The 12,606-nt window shown below is 38.3% G+C and overlaps 1 pseudogene; it reads right to left on the reverse strand.

The window, feature by feature from the left end:
• Positions 1-1,482: 1,482 nt before the first annotated feature.
• LOC135585664 (probable trehalose-phosphate phosphatase 6) lies at positions 1,483-4,017 on the reverse strand (annotated as a pseudogene).
• Between the last annotated feature and the right edge of the window lie 8,589 nt (positions 4,018-12,606).

The raw sequence follows: 12,606 nt of genomic DNA on the forward strand, positions 1-12,606 counted from the left end.
ATCTACCCCTTTATTGTTGAGGGATGCACATTGGCCGAGCGAGGTCGAGTTTTTCAACCTTCCCATCTTCTAGCGGAGGTGGGGATTGAGATTCCCAACATCCCACATCTCAAGAGGAGGCAATTTTAATCTCTATGCCTTGGGCAAAGATGGGGATTGGACTTCTTGACCCCTCGTCTCAAGTAGAGGTGATGGTTGGGCTCGACTTCCACACGTTGAGCTAAGACGGGGTTCTAGCTTCCCGATCTCGACGCCTCGGGAGGAGGCAGGTGTAGCACCTCTTAACCTCCATGGCTCATGCGAAGGCAAGAGGTCAAGCCTCTCGACCTTCGTGCCTCAAGTGAAAATGGGGGTGGAGCACCTCGTAACCTCTACCTGAGACGAGGGTAATGGGTGATCTTTGTCTTCCTCTTTCATCTTGAATATCATGTGACGGTTACATATCAGATAGTATTAATCAACGATATAGTTTTCATAATTATATAAGCTAATAAAAAAATATAAGGTACACAACTCATACACAGTCTCTGTTTCTCCAAACAAATCCAATAGCAGGAGGCTAATTTATTTTAAACACTCAAATTTTGAGTATAAAGAATTCGATACTTAAGTTGGAATTTGAAAATAGAAAAGGAAAATGAAGAAGCCACTGTTTCTTACCACTAAATTGAAGATCAACGTTAAACAACCAGAAAGTAGCAAACTCCTCCATATACCCATCGAAATGATCGATCAATTCCCTCCAATGATGTAACTCCAGCTAACGTGCAGATTTAGGAGTAAGCAAACTTTTCGATGTGCTATGTACGTATTATGGAAAAAAAAAATCAGATGATCGATTTGACACTTAAAGCCTTTTATTATGGAAATTAAAATCTTACCAGTGGAAGATTGTCATTCATTGATGAAAACTTCGCCATGATTGAGATCCATGTCCTAAAGCAGGACTAGATGCTAAAACATCTCAATCCAATCAAAGATGTCAGAAAGAATGGAATACGAAGGACCACCTGAAAACTACATATGGCACAACTTAGTAGTCTTTGTCCTATTACTTACGATGACTCATAATTTGGATATTTATTTCACTCAGGCTCTGATTTTAGAACATCAGACTTCAGAAAATGTAGTTAATGCTGAAGCACTTGTATAGCATTTGTCAAATTTAATGCAACATGAACAAAGCATAACTGCGGCAGACACAAAAATTGCTACTCAATCATTAATGATCATCTCTCTAAAAATCCAATAATCAAGCCAAAACCAGGATATGGACTGCTCCAACTCGAAAACAATCAAAATGGAGAGTTCAAGGGGTGAGAAAGTCTGGAACTATGGACCACCAACAAGCATTCCCACTATTTAACTTGAGACACAAAAGAGCATCCATTTCTTGAGCACATTAGAAGATGCGCACCATGTACTAGTAGTTTATCACTTGCCAGTATGTTTACAGATCAAAGAAAGCAGAGATCCCATTGATTGCAGTAAATTTCACGCATTCTTCAAGATCATTCTTACTCCTCAATCTGTAATAAAAGAGTATCCAACATCCACAGGTGTGATACGCCCCCCAAATACTGCAGAAAGAAACTATTGCTGTTTCTTCTTTGTCAATTGTACAAAGATGCTACTGCAATATTACAGCTGCTTGTGTAGAGGGAAGAAAGCTTGAATTGCAGTGCTTTCAAGCCCAAGAAGAAGAATAAAGGATAACACCAATGCCTACCTCTTTATGAGGTGCCTTTGGCTCCTTAAACAAAGGGATCATCTATCATAAAACTCCCAGTGTTTCAGTCCCAACTCACACCCAAAGCTTTCTAAGGGGCGGTGGGGCAACTTGTATCCAATTTACACCTTTTAACGTGCCTTCATCGACAGGCGATTCCACTCCACTAGGCGAACTAAAAAGTCCTTAACCTGCATAATCACACCACGAATCATGTTAGCAACTTTGGCACTACCCGCATAATACAAATTGTCTTTGATGAGGTGCATCATTGTTGCCTTCGAGTGGTCCCTGATTCCTGAAGAGAAGATTAGAAGAGAATGCTCAGGGAGGGGCCATGAGCACTTGCCTCAGATGGCTCTTTCAGGGAGTAAGTGGCATTTGTCTCCTTGGGAAACCTTGAGACAAGTATGCCAAAGCCTTGTCCTCTGTCTCGCAAAACCTGTTGATTAAACACCAGCTACTGAAGAGAGCAGAGATAAAGATAAGCAAGCATATCGACCGGTTGCACTTGTATCTACCTTGAATGCGTCTTCATCGGTGCGATCATCTCCAATGTAAACCGGCATCACGTTTTTGCAGTCCGCAAATCCTAGAGAGGAAAAAAGATCATCTGAATGAGAGGCTTGCAATTGAAAACAAACAGCATTGTTGAAAAGGATGTGATGTAACACACACAAGCTGGGGCTCCTCATGAGCTTACCAAGTGACTCCAAGAGGAACTCCAATGCCTTCCCCTTATCCCAGTTGATGGTGGGACGAATCTCCAACACCTACAGTTCCAGGCACCAAACAAACAAAGTCACAATCATGTTTTGAGCAGACAGTGATGTGTCTTATTGGCGGCCACTGGATCTCACCTTTCTTCCTTGCGTGAGCCACAGTTTGGGGTACTCCTTCAACACGGACCTCACCTGCTCGAACAACAAGCTCCAACTCTACCCAAAGTTTATTCACGAACTTAATCATCGTTACTTAGGAGACTTTAGTTTCCATTTTTGACATGAAAGATAGAAGCTGGTCCTCAAATATGGAATGAAATCTAACCTTTTCATCCACACATCTGAAATGGACAGATACGCAGAACTTGTTGTCCTCTACCTTGACTCCAGCTGTGGATTTGGTCCGCTCCGACAACGCTTTATAAGCCTGGAGGAGTGTCTTGGCAAGTAAATAACAACAAAAATTGGGAGCGAGGAGACAAGAAGAGAAACCAACCGCTTGAATCATGGGAAGGAACTCGCTCGCTGCTTGAAAGACAACCGGTTTGGCCTGCACCGCATAAAACGAGAGGGGAAAATAAACTTGCAGAAGAAAATTCTCCGAGAAAAGGATGTGAGAGTTTGATTGTTATGAGATTTTGCGAGACTCTGGCCTTGGTGTGTCGGGGCTTCTTGGGACCTTTGATGTCCATGCCGTGGCTACCAGCGTAGTATAGGTTTGCCAGTCTCACGAAGTTGATCACCTGTACGCCATTAGAGCCACCGAGTTAGGGGGAAATCAGAGGATGCAAGCGATGCGCTTCCGAGAATGGTGAGCCGCAAAGGGAATGTACCTTGTCCAGGCATCGCCCGCTAACGATCGCGGTGGGGAAGTACCTCGCGACGTCCCTGACTGCCGCCCTCATCTGATATCCCTCGGGAACAAGGATGATTACCATTGCGGTGAAGGAAAAATAGAAGAAGGGCGCACGAAGGCCTCACCGCGTCGGACATGAAGGCGGAATCGGGGTCGTCGACGATGGGCGAGAGCGTGCCATCGTAGTCTAAGAACATCACGATCTGCTTCCCCTTGGAGGCGCTCATGATATGCTCGAACTTGGTTAAAGCCGAAGGATGCCGCATCTGTGAAAACAGAGTTTAGCAACAAGATTGCATAACTTCAGTCGAACAGAAGCCGAGAACAAATCGGAATGGCACTCACGACCCACGCGGACTGCTCGTCGAGGCAGGCGTCGACGGAAGGCGGCGCGCCAGACAAGGCGACGACCCCCTTGTCGTGGGTGGGCGAAGAGGCCTTCATGGAATCCACCCACGCGCTGATCCTGCCACCGCGGAGCTCGAGCTGGGAGAGGTACTTCTTACGGCCTCCGGCGCGCGGTGGAGGGTAGGGAAACAGGGGATACGAGCTCGCCACCGCGATGGCCGCCACGACATCCGCCGGCACAACATTCTGCTTCGTCATCACGGGCGCCTCGAACTCTCTCGTACCAAGAGAAAAGCTCGATGCCTTAGGCGAGATATGGAATCGGAGGAAAGACTCGTCGTCTAAAAGTCGGACTTTTAAGGCTCCGAAGGCCGAGATGGGAGTTGGCGAGGGGGAGGGTGGGGATTTATAGGTGGAGGGAAGACGAGCGGGAGGAATTCTTGCCGGGCCCCGCGTAGGGTAGTCCCGTGGCCCGCGTGGGGCCCGGTCCTCGGAGCTCCAACCTTCCTGTTTCCATGTTCCGAGGCGTTAGACATTATTATTATTATTATTATTATTATTATTATTATTATTATTATTATTATTATTATTATTATTATTATTATTATTATTATTATTAATTTCGATATTTCTAACAATTGACTAAAAATATTTTTTAATAGTAAAAAAATCCTTTTTTTTGTGTTTTTTAAGCAACATGATTCTCTCTTGCAGTAGAGGCTTAAGATTTTATAAGTTATGGATTAAATTTGAACTCTTAAAAATAAAAAATAAAAATAAAAAGTGATGAACCGAAAGGATAATCTCATATCACTAAGAATTGAAAGAATTATGTTACATGCACTATGTTTGACTTATAATCTAAATTTTTTTGAGTTAAATTAATGCTTGACTCCATATATATCAATCTCAATCAATTTAATTTGTATTTATTCAACGCATGATCTATCGATCTAAGCTTTTCTGATTATATATAGTTGTAATGCCGGTTATTTAAATTGGTCATCTGTTGACTTAGCCATCTAATATTAAGGTTAACATCTCTAATTAAGTTGTATTTACTTGGTTCTTCCACCTTTGAACCATTTGAGGAAGCTAATGGAAAACGGCGTTGACTTAAGTACGCGAAGGACTCTTTAACGATCTCATCACAACACCACCACTTCCATTAGAACAGGTTTCTCCTAACACTGACCAAACACAATTCCTAAGCTCAGGACTCCGCTGTTCTCTATATATGTTCCTATAAGCCATTTGTTTAGAGAATAAGTGTAGAATAAGGATTACATGATAACTTAACAAATAATCCTTACCTTTTGCATTTATTTGACTAATCAAGAGAATATAGAACAATTGGTCTAACCAATAACACAGCTTATTCTACCAAAATCGAATGATAGAATTAGCTAACTTTATTATTAGGTTACATTAGTTTTTATAGAGGCACAAGGTATTTTGTTCTTCCTTTTTTGGTATATTCTCATATCAAACAAGAACTGTATGTGCCCTTAATTATTTTGGATAAATGATCCAAGTATACTAAGGAGCTAAAATTTAGAACTGAAAATAATGTTGTTATTGTTATTATATACGATGTAGAATTTTTTTTTCAGATGTTAAGAGCTTCACTTTTTGTCTCATAGAAGACATCTTTTTTTCCCTTTATTGTAACTAATGCTGCTCATATGTTTATAAGCCTCATTTAATTTGGTGGTTGACCTAACTATCTTAAAGTATATCTTATAGCAAATGTACATTATCTGATTAGCAATATATTACATATGATCAAGGATGCAGATATATGGAGATCTAAAGATGAAGGAAGCTCCATGCATTTGCAGGGTTTTGTTTGGCTGCAGAAGACAGCAGCACTACTGTACTGTACTTTCCAGATACAACGCAATGGCTCCACTGTGTCTTCCATCCTCCCTATCCTCTCATTCATTCACTCTCCATCCGTGTCCATGGGTTCATCTCCCTCTCTCTCTCTCTCTCCTATTGCAGTGAGGCGCGTGTTGGGAGTTCCTTCACTCTTCCAGCTTCATCGAGTGTCCTACTTTTCTTTGCATGCAATTCCGTGCAACCGTAGCTCCAGCTAAGGTTCTCCAGATATATAGAATAGCAGCAGTACTTCCAACCTGCGAGTGGGAGATGAAGTACACAGTGGAGAAGACAATGGGACTTGAGAGTACGAGGGAGAGACTTGTGTTAGGGATTAATGCTACGTACCTTCTCTCCTGCAGAAAGGACGGACGGAACGTTGTGGACAAGACGCGACGTGTATAGCCACGTGTCTACAGTAATTCGAAACATGTAACGACGATTTATGAAGGTATGCGTATGTTTGACGTCACGTGCCACCTGGCTTGCCCACGTCTGATCATGCCAACCGATCAAGCATTACGTACTTCAAAATCATATTATAAAGGAAAGATTGTTTCTTTATTACTTCAATACGCAATAGTCGAAACTGCAAAATATATATATCATTTATATCAGCTATCTGGTCAAAATCTTAAGTGACGAATCCGATATCATTGGTATTTCGAGTCGAACTCGGATCATAAACCGTTCCATCGAGACAACCCGGACGGAGAGCCCGTGCGTGTACGTTGGGTCGGATATATGACGTGTCGGGCTCCCATTGCTTCTCGAGTGTCTCCGTGTACATGTGGGAGATTGTGATTGGCCCTGTCTTCTCTCGTTGTCGACTTCCTCCGTCGGAAGCTTGTTGGGCTCCGCACAAATTCTCTTCCACAGAGTCAAAAGTCGAAATCAAGAGGTGGCAATTAATGTGCGGGGATAAAGATTGGGTTCGGATCGGATCGTGAGTCATACGGAAGGTGATTGATTTAGTATCTGGACCCACCAGGGATCAGCATCCGGAAGCTATGGGTCCCAGCGTTCACTATCCAAGCATTACGCTCCATCTGTCAGGAAGAATATAGATGCAAAAATATCAATATATTCAAAAAAAATGCTAACGTGATCTTCCGGCACACCATTCATCAATGCTTATTCAAATCTGGTAGGACATAACGCAACATGCATCATGCAAAAGGAGTCTTGTCTTTATCTTAATATAAATTTTTTTTTTTTTTTGGGAGCTGTTTCAATTGGAAAATAGTCGACTTGATTATGTTTACTTTCACAGAATAGTAGCGCTCTAAGTTAGATTCTTAGACACCACAGGGATTCTCGTTGCATGAGACATGAAAATATATATGCCACCATCACCGTATTAGTCTCACGTTTATTCCACGGTATCTTTGGAATGCCTTTTCACCCAACATTCTTCTCGGTGATTGCCGAATCCTTGATAGTTCCCTCCTTTACAATTCCAGGCCACTTTTCGTCACCGCATTGGCCACTTTATTGCTGGTAGGAAGTCTTTAAGTTGTTCCGATGGTGCAGTGGAACATGAGCATAAATATATACTCAATAATATACTCTTTTTGCTGATATATATATATATATAATCTTCGGAATAGTAATTGCGATGCTCGGCACATAAGTTGCTATATGAAATGATCGAATCCTCTTCGATGGACACCGATTTAAATGAAACATCAAAATGTTAATTATATATTATCTCTAATAATTAGTTATCCTTAGTATCTCGATTCATATATTTTTAAAAATTATATTGAGTAAAACATTAAGATCCTTATATAGGGTTAAAAATTAAAAGAAAAAAAATATTTTATTAGAGCAACGGATAAAATATTTTACTTTCGTAAGTACAAAGATATCAATGTAATTTTTGAATATATAAGGATCGAAATACTAAAGATAACTAATTATATGAGATAATATATAATTAATTAAAAATTAGTGGGGACGATTAGCTTCAACTTATTTAAGTGATATCAATCACATAGTTTAATGATGTATACCTGAGATCTTTATGTTAGGTTAAGATTTTGAATCTTGATAATGATATTTCAAGTGTTTTTTATCTTTTTTTTTTTTTTTTATCATGCTACATGTGCTCTTTCATCTTCTAAAATCTAATAAACAACACACGTGTTGTTGAGAAAATAATAAAAATAAATCAAATGGGAAAGGGGACAAAATGCCTTTTCTTTAGCATATTAGCCGAAAGATCATGTTGAAGTAAGATAACAATGGAGGGGTCAAAAATACAGGCCCACCATATAACAAAAATATATATGCTCGATTCCTTGTGTTGCTTCGCCACGCATGCAGGGGCCCACTCTTTGTTGGAACACTATTCCTCCAGCTCAGCTGGCCCCGTCGTTGCCACCATAAGAGAGGTAATAGAACAACACCTAAGAAAAGAGAGATCCTTCGAGCTACTTTTTTTTGGTTCTCTCCTTCATTTTCCATAATTTTGTTTAAAATATAAGGATAGGATAGGATAAAATGTATTAAGTTTGCATTATTTAAAAGGTGTTTTTACGTATCTATGCCTACAAAGTGAAGAAATAGAATACTCTACCCCTATAAACTCAATTTATGTTCCTTAGATATTAAGATATTCACATGGGAATATTAGTAGACTCCGAAGCTGCATGTAAAGCCAAGTTGATGTAACTTATTGTTTGGTTCATGATGACTTCCTCTCCCTTGTTCCCTACTTAGAAGACAAAGTCTAAGTTCATGGGTAAGCCTGTTTAGAAAAGTCAAGGTCAATCTATTTTATAATTTTTTTTTTTGGGTGGAAATTTTCATAGTGCATGATGATTTTTTTTCTTTTTTCCATTTGTCTGATGTTTTAGCAGAACAACAAGCAACACCGTGCTAGTAATTATTTGTAATTTTTATAAAACTTTATGATAAAATTAAAATATAATTATATTATTACGATAATCTAAACGAACATGAAGAGATATAAATTGTTATCTTGGGATAGACTCATGCTATATGACACTGGCCTTTGGACTCCGACCAAAATCATCGAAGAGGATATCATGTATAAAATATACATAATCGAGTATTTAGAATGAATATATCGTAAATTTTTATTTCCTTTTTATAAGAGATAATAGAGACTTTATTATTATAAGCACTTTATAAGAGGAATATTTTATGTCCTTTAATATTAAACGATATATTAATTTAGAAATATGATTAATATAACCCTTGACATACTAAATTTATATGTCATCCGAAACATCCATCAACAACTTACAAGTCATCAAACCAGTTATAATTCAATATTCATTAAAATAATTAAAGTTATTAAATCATATATTTTGACAATATAAGTTAATGGCCTAATTCAACCAAAGAAAATATAGGAGAATTCTTTTATGTATACCCCCAATTATAGCTTCTCTTTCTTGGAAGCTATTTTAAGGTTGTAATGTGACCTTAAGTTTGTCATAGTTTAATTCATGTTAATATTACTTTTACTTTGGTACATTATTTATTGTAGCAAAAGCTCTAGATCCACTATTATGATTTATTTGGTAAGATGATCATATTAAATACCTATCTGGATGAAGACATAACAAAGCTCAGCAAACATCTCAGCCTCATGTCAAGCACATCTTGAGGTTTTGTGGCTCATCTGTTTTATGATCTAATTCTCCTTCCTTCTGGAGTTTGCAGCAAAGAGAAAAAGGATAACAGATATTTTTTTATGATTCATTGGACATGCAGGGATTCGGAGGAATCAATCAACATCTCATGTGTTCTTCTTCCTTGTTTAGCACTATCTGATAGATTTGACAGGAGTGCTGAAACCTTTAAAGACCTGTGAACAGTTGCTTCCATTACTACTCTCTTTTTCTTCTGTAAAATCATTATTATGGAAAATTGAAACCATCCTCGGAGAAGATACAAATATGATCATTTAACCACCTCAATGTGGAGTTCCTTTCAGCAAGGCAAGAAGTACATCAATTGCCGGAACACCATACATATCCATTACCACTAGAATCTGCCTATCCTCCTATCTCAGGAGACAAATCCTACGAGGAACCACAGTGGAAAGCACTGGGGTGGGGAATGATTTGATCCTTTAAATTTCCTCCACATCCATCCCTGGATAAAGAAGCAATCCGTATATGCCCAAGATGGAGGTGCTGGCCAATAAGCAGGGCCAGAAGTGAAAGCTAAGGTTGTCAGAAGCAGTGCATGTGATAAGAAGATAAACTTGGGCACAAAGGTTGTAACATCTTTCAAGGAGGTTGAGGTGCCCAGTTAAGAGATTTCGAAGTTAATGGCTTCTTGTCTCTCTGCTACGAGAAGTGTGGCAAGAATTCTACCACTGAATCAAACAAGAATACGATTTATCGCTATTAAATAACCGATATTAGTTATCTATCTTACGAGAAAATAATATTATAGATGATATCCATTTATTTCTAACAAATAAATCTGAGAGATTATATTTTAACAAATTTGCTAATCTGAGAGAAAATTTTGAGTTATTGTATCTCTCTTCTAATCATGATAACTTCTTCATAATCCAAGCAATGCAATTAGAGAATTGAGTTATGATGAGTAACTCTATTTATTTGAAGAAAAAGTACTCTCCCTTCTGAGACACACTCTTTGTTTTCCCATTGATTGATGCTACATGATGATGCACTCATGAGTCTAGAATATGCACCAAATATGTTGAAACAATGCTTTGAATAAGCCACCACACCCTCATCATAAAACTTTGTTTAATATAAGCTGGCATACTGATCTACTAGTGGGTGATGTTTCATTAATAATTATTCTGTGCATGGACAAGATAGATTCTCTTGCATTTTAATACCGATTGCTGATCTCTGCACAAGGCTCTGATGACCGCAATTTTATTGCCTAGTTTAAGATGAAACAAAACATTTCAGTGTCAAGATGACCACTGATGGGACCTTTTTCCTCTCACAAACTCAAAATTATTTGTTAGTCCTTGATTGCAGTTTTTTCAGATATTTGGAATACTAAAACATGCAGGTTCTTTTGAGCTCTAATTGAGACATTTGTGAGAGAATGACAACCAGTAGAAAGATGGAAAAAAAGGAAGCTTCTTCTCTTCTTCCTCCTGGCATATCTCAACCATTGTTATATTGTCTGGCATTTGGCCAACCAGTATCTGATCTTTTGACAGTCTGATGGCTCTCTAAACACAAAAAAATGTCAACCTTCCAATCCTCTGTTCTACCTTCATCCTGTTATGATGTCCAATTTGTCAAGCAACACCAAAAGTGTGGCAGTATCTTGGAAGGTGACAAGACCATCATCTTACATGCTTATCTCATGTTTCTTCAGTATTGTATTGATCATCGAGAAAGCTTTATCTGATATGGTGCATGATCCATTGGGGTGAAGGAATTAGCTGTCACTGTGTGTAATTGCAGATCATCGACTTCCTTGATTACCTCTGTAGATGGCTACTTTTCCACAAAATCTCTTCCAACCTTGACTTGGTTGTAACCAAGTCTACTTATCATCGCATGGCCAAACATGCAGCTAACTGAACCTAATCCATTCACAAAATAATATGAACTGATCATGTTCTTTTTCAGCAAATGTAAGTTCTTATGGTAGGTGTCTAACAGCAAAAGTGGAGAACCTGAACCAGAGAACTCACATCCTTGGTGATGTGTCAGAGCACATACACTACTGTCATCATAAAAGCAACTTGAACTCGACTCTTCTTGCCAGAATTCAGGTCTGTTGTTGCCATGAAAATAGCACTAATCGATCAATGTTGGAGATGCGAGGGGTGTACTCCCTGGAGAAGAAGACGACAGAACATGGGACCTATCACCTCTGTGAGATTGTCCTGGTTGCAGTACTGTTTGGTAGCTGGTCAGAGATCAAGTTCTCGGACATCTGACTGCCATTTAATGAGCTGGATTCATTAGTAAACTCTACATTGGCTTTGAGCTGAAGACCCCCAATGGCACAGACCAGACGAAGGAGGCTGGTGGTCTTTGTTGCCAGGGTTGTGAGAGGTTAATTATCGATTACCGATATCACAGTTTTTATATTTAAAATTTTTATATTAAAATCTTTATAGTTATAAAAATAAAATATCTAATTCTAACATTATTAATTTTATTGATGAAAATATAAAAATAATAGATAAAAAATAATTTCAATGTTTCAACCAGTAATAATAGATGATGACGTCGTTCGAAGCTATGAATTATTGTGATGAATGAGGAAAGAGAATGATTATGAGAGGTGAGAACCGTTTGACATTTACATCGATGTCGACGTAGTTACCGGATGACCCTTTCATTGCTCGACAATTACATTAATATCGATGCAGATGTCAAATAATCTTTTTGTGGCTCAACAACTACGTTGATGTCAATGTAGATGTAAAATGGCCCTTAGCTCTCATCATTGCTCTCTCTTCTCATTTATAATAGCCACCTAGTAGCACCGTCACCTGTCACAATTATCATCATCCATCATTGTTAATTAAAATATTAAAATTATATTTTTATTTAATTTTTTTTTATATTTTCATCAATAAAATTGATATCGTTATGATAAATGAAGTTAGTTATTTTACTTTTATAATTATAGATAAATTTTATAAATTTAGAGATCTATATGCTAAAGAAATCTAACTATATTAATCTATAATTAGCTGGTTGTAAGACCACAAGAACAAGATGGAGTTCTATGATGACATTGATGCCCGTAAACCACTAATAGGTGGTACTCTTGTAACTCAAAACACTCTTCTCACACTTGCCCTATTTGCATGAATATTGAGGAATCAGTCTAAACCTTTGACAACTACATATATGTATACATATATTATAAATATTCTTATAACGTCAATTGGCTATTATTTGTTAATTGAGATTGGTATCATTTAAAAATTAATTACTTGAAAATTATATTGGGGGGTATGTAAAATAATTCGTTTATTGAAGTTAATTACTTGAGGCTTATGAGAGGATTTGGCTCGGCCGACGCTGTGTATTCTAACTGGGGTTCAGCGAGCGGCTCGAAAAGTGTGATCG

Source organism: Musa acuminata, chromosome BXJ1-6 (assembly GCF_036884655.1).
Source record: "Musa acuminata AAA Group cultivar baxijiao chromosome BXJ1-6, Cavendish_Baxijiao_AAA, whole genome shotgun sequence".
NCBI classification, from domain to species: Eukaryota; Viridiplantae; Streptophyta; class Magnoliopsida; order Zingiberales; family Musaceae; genus Musa; species Musa acuminata.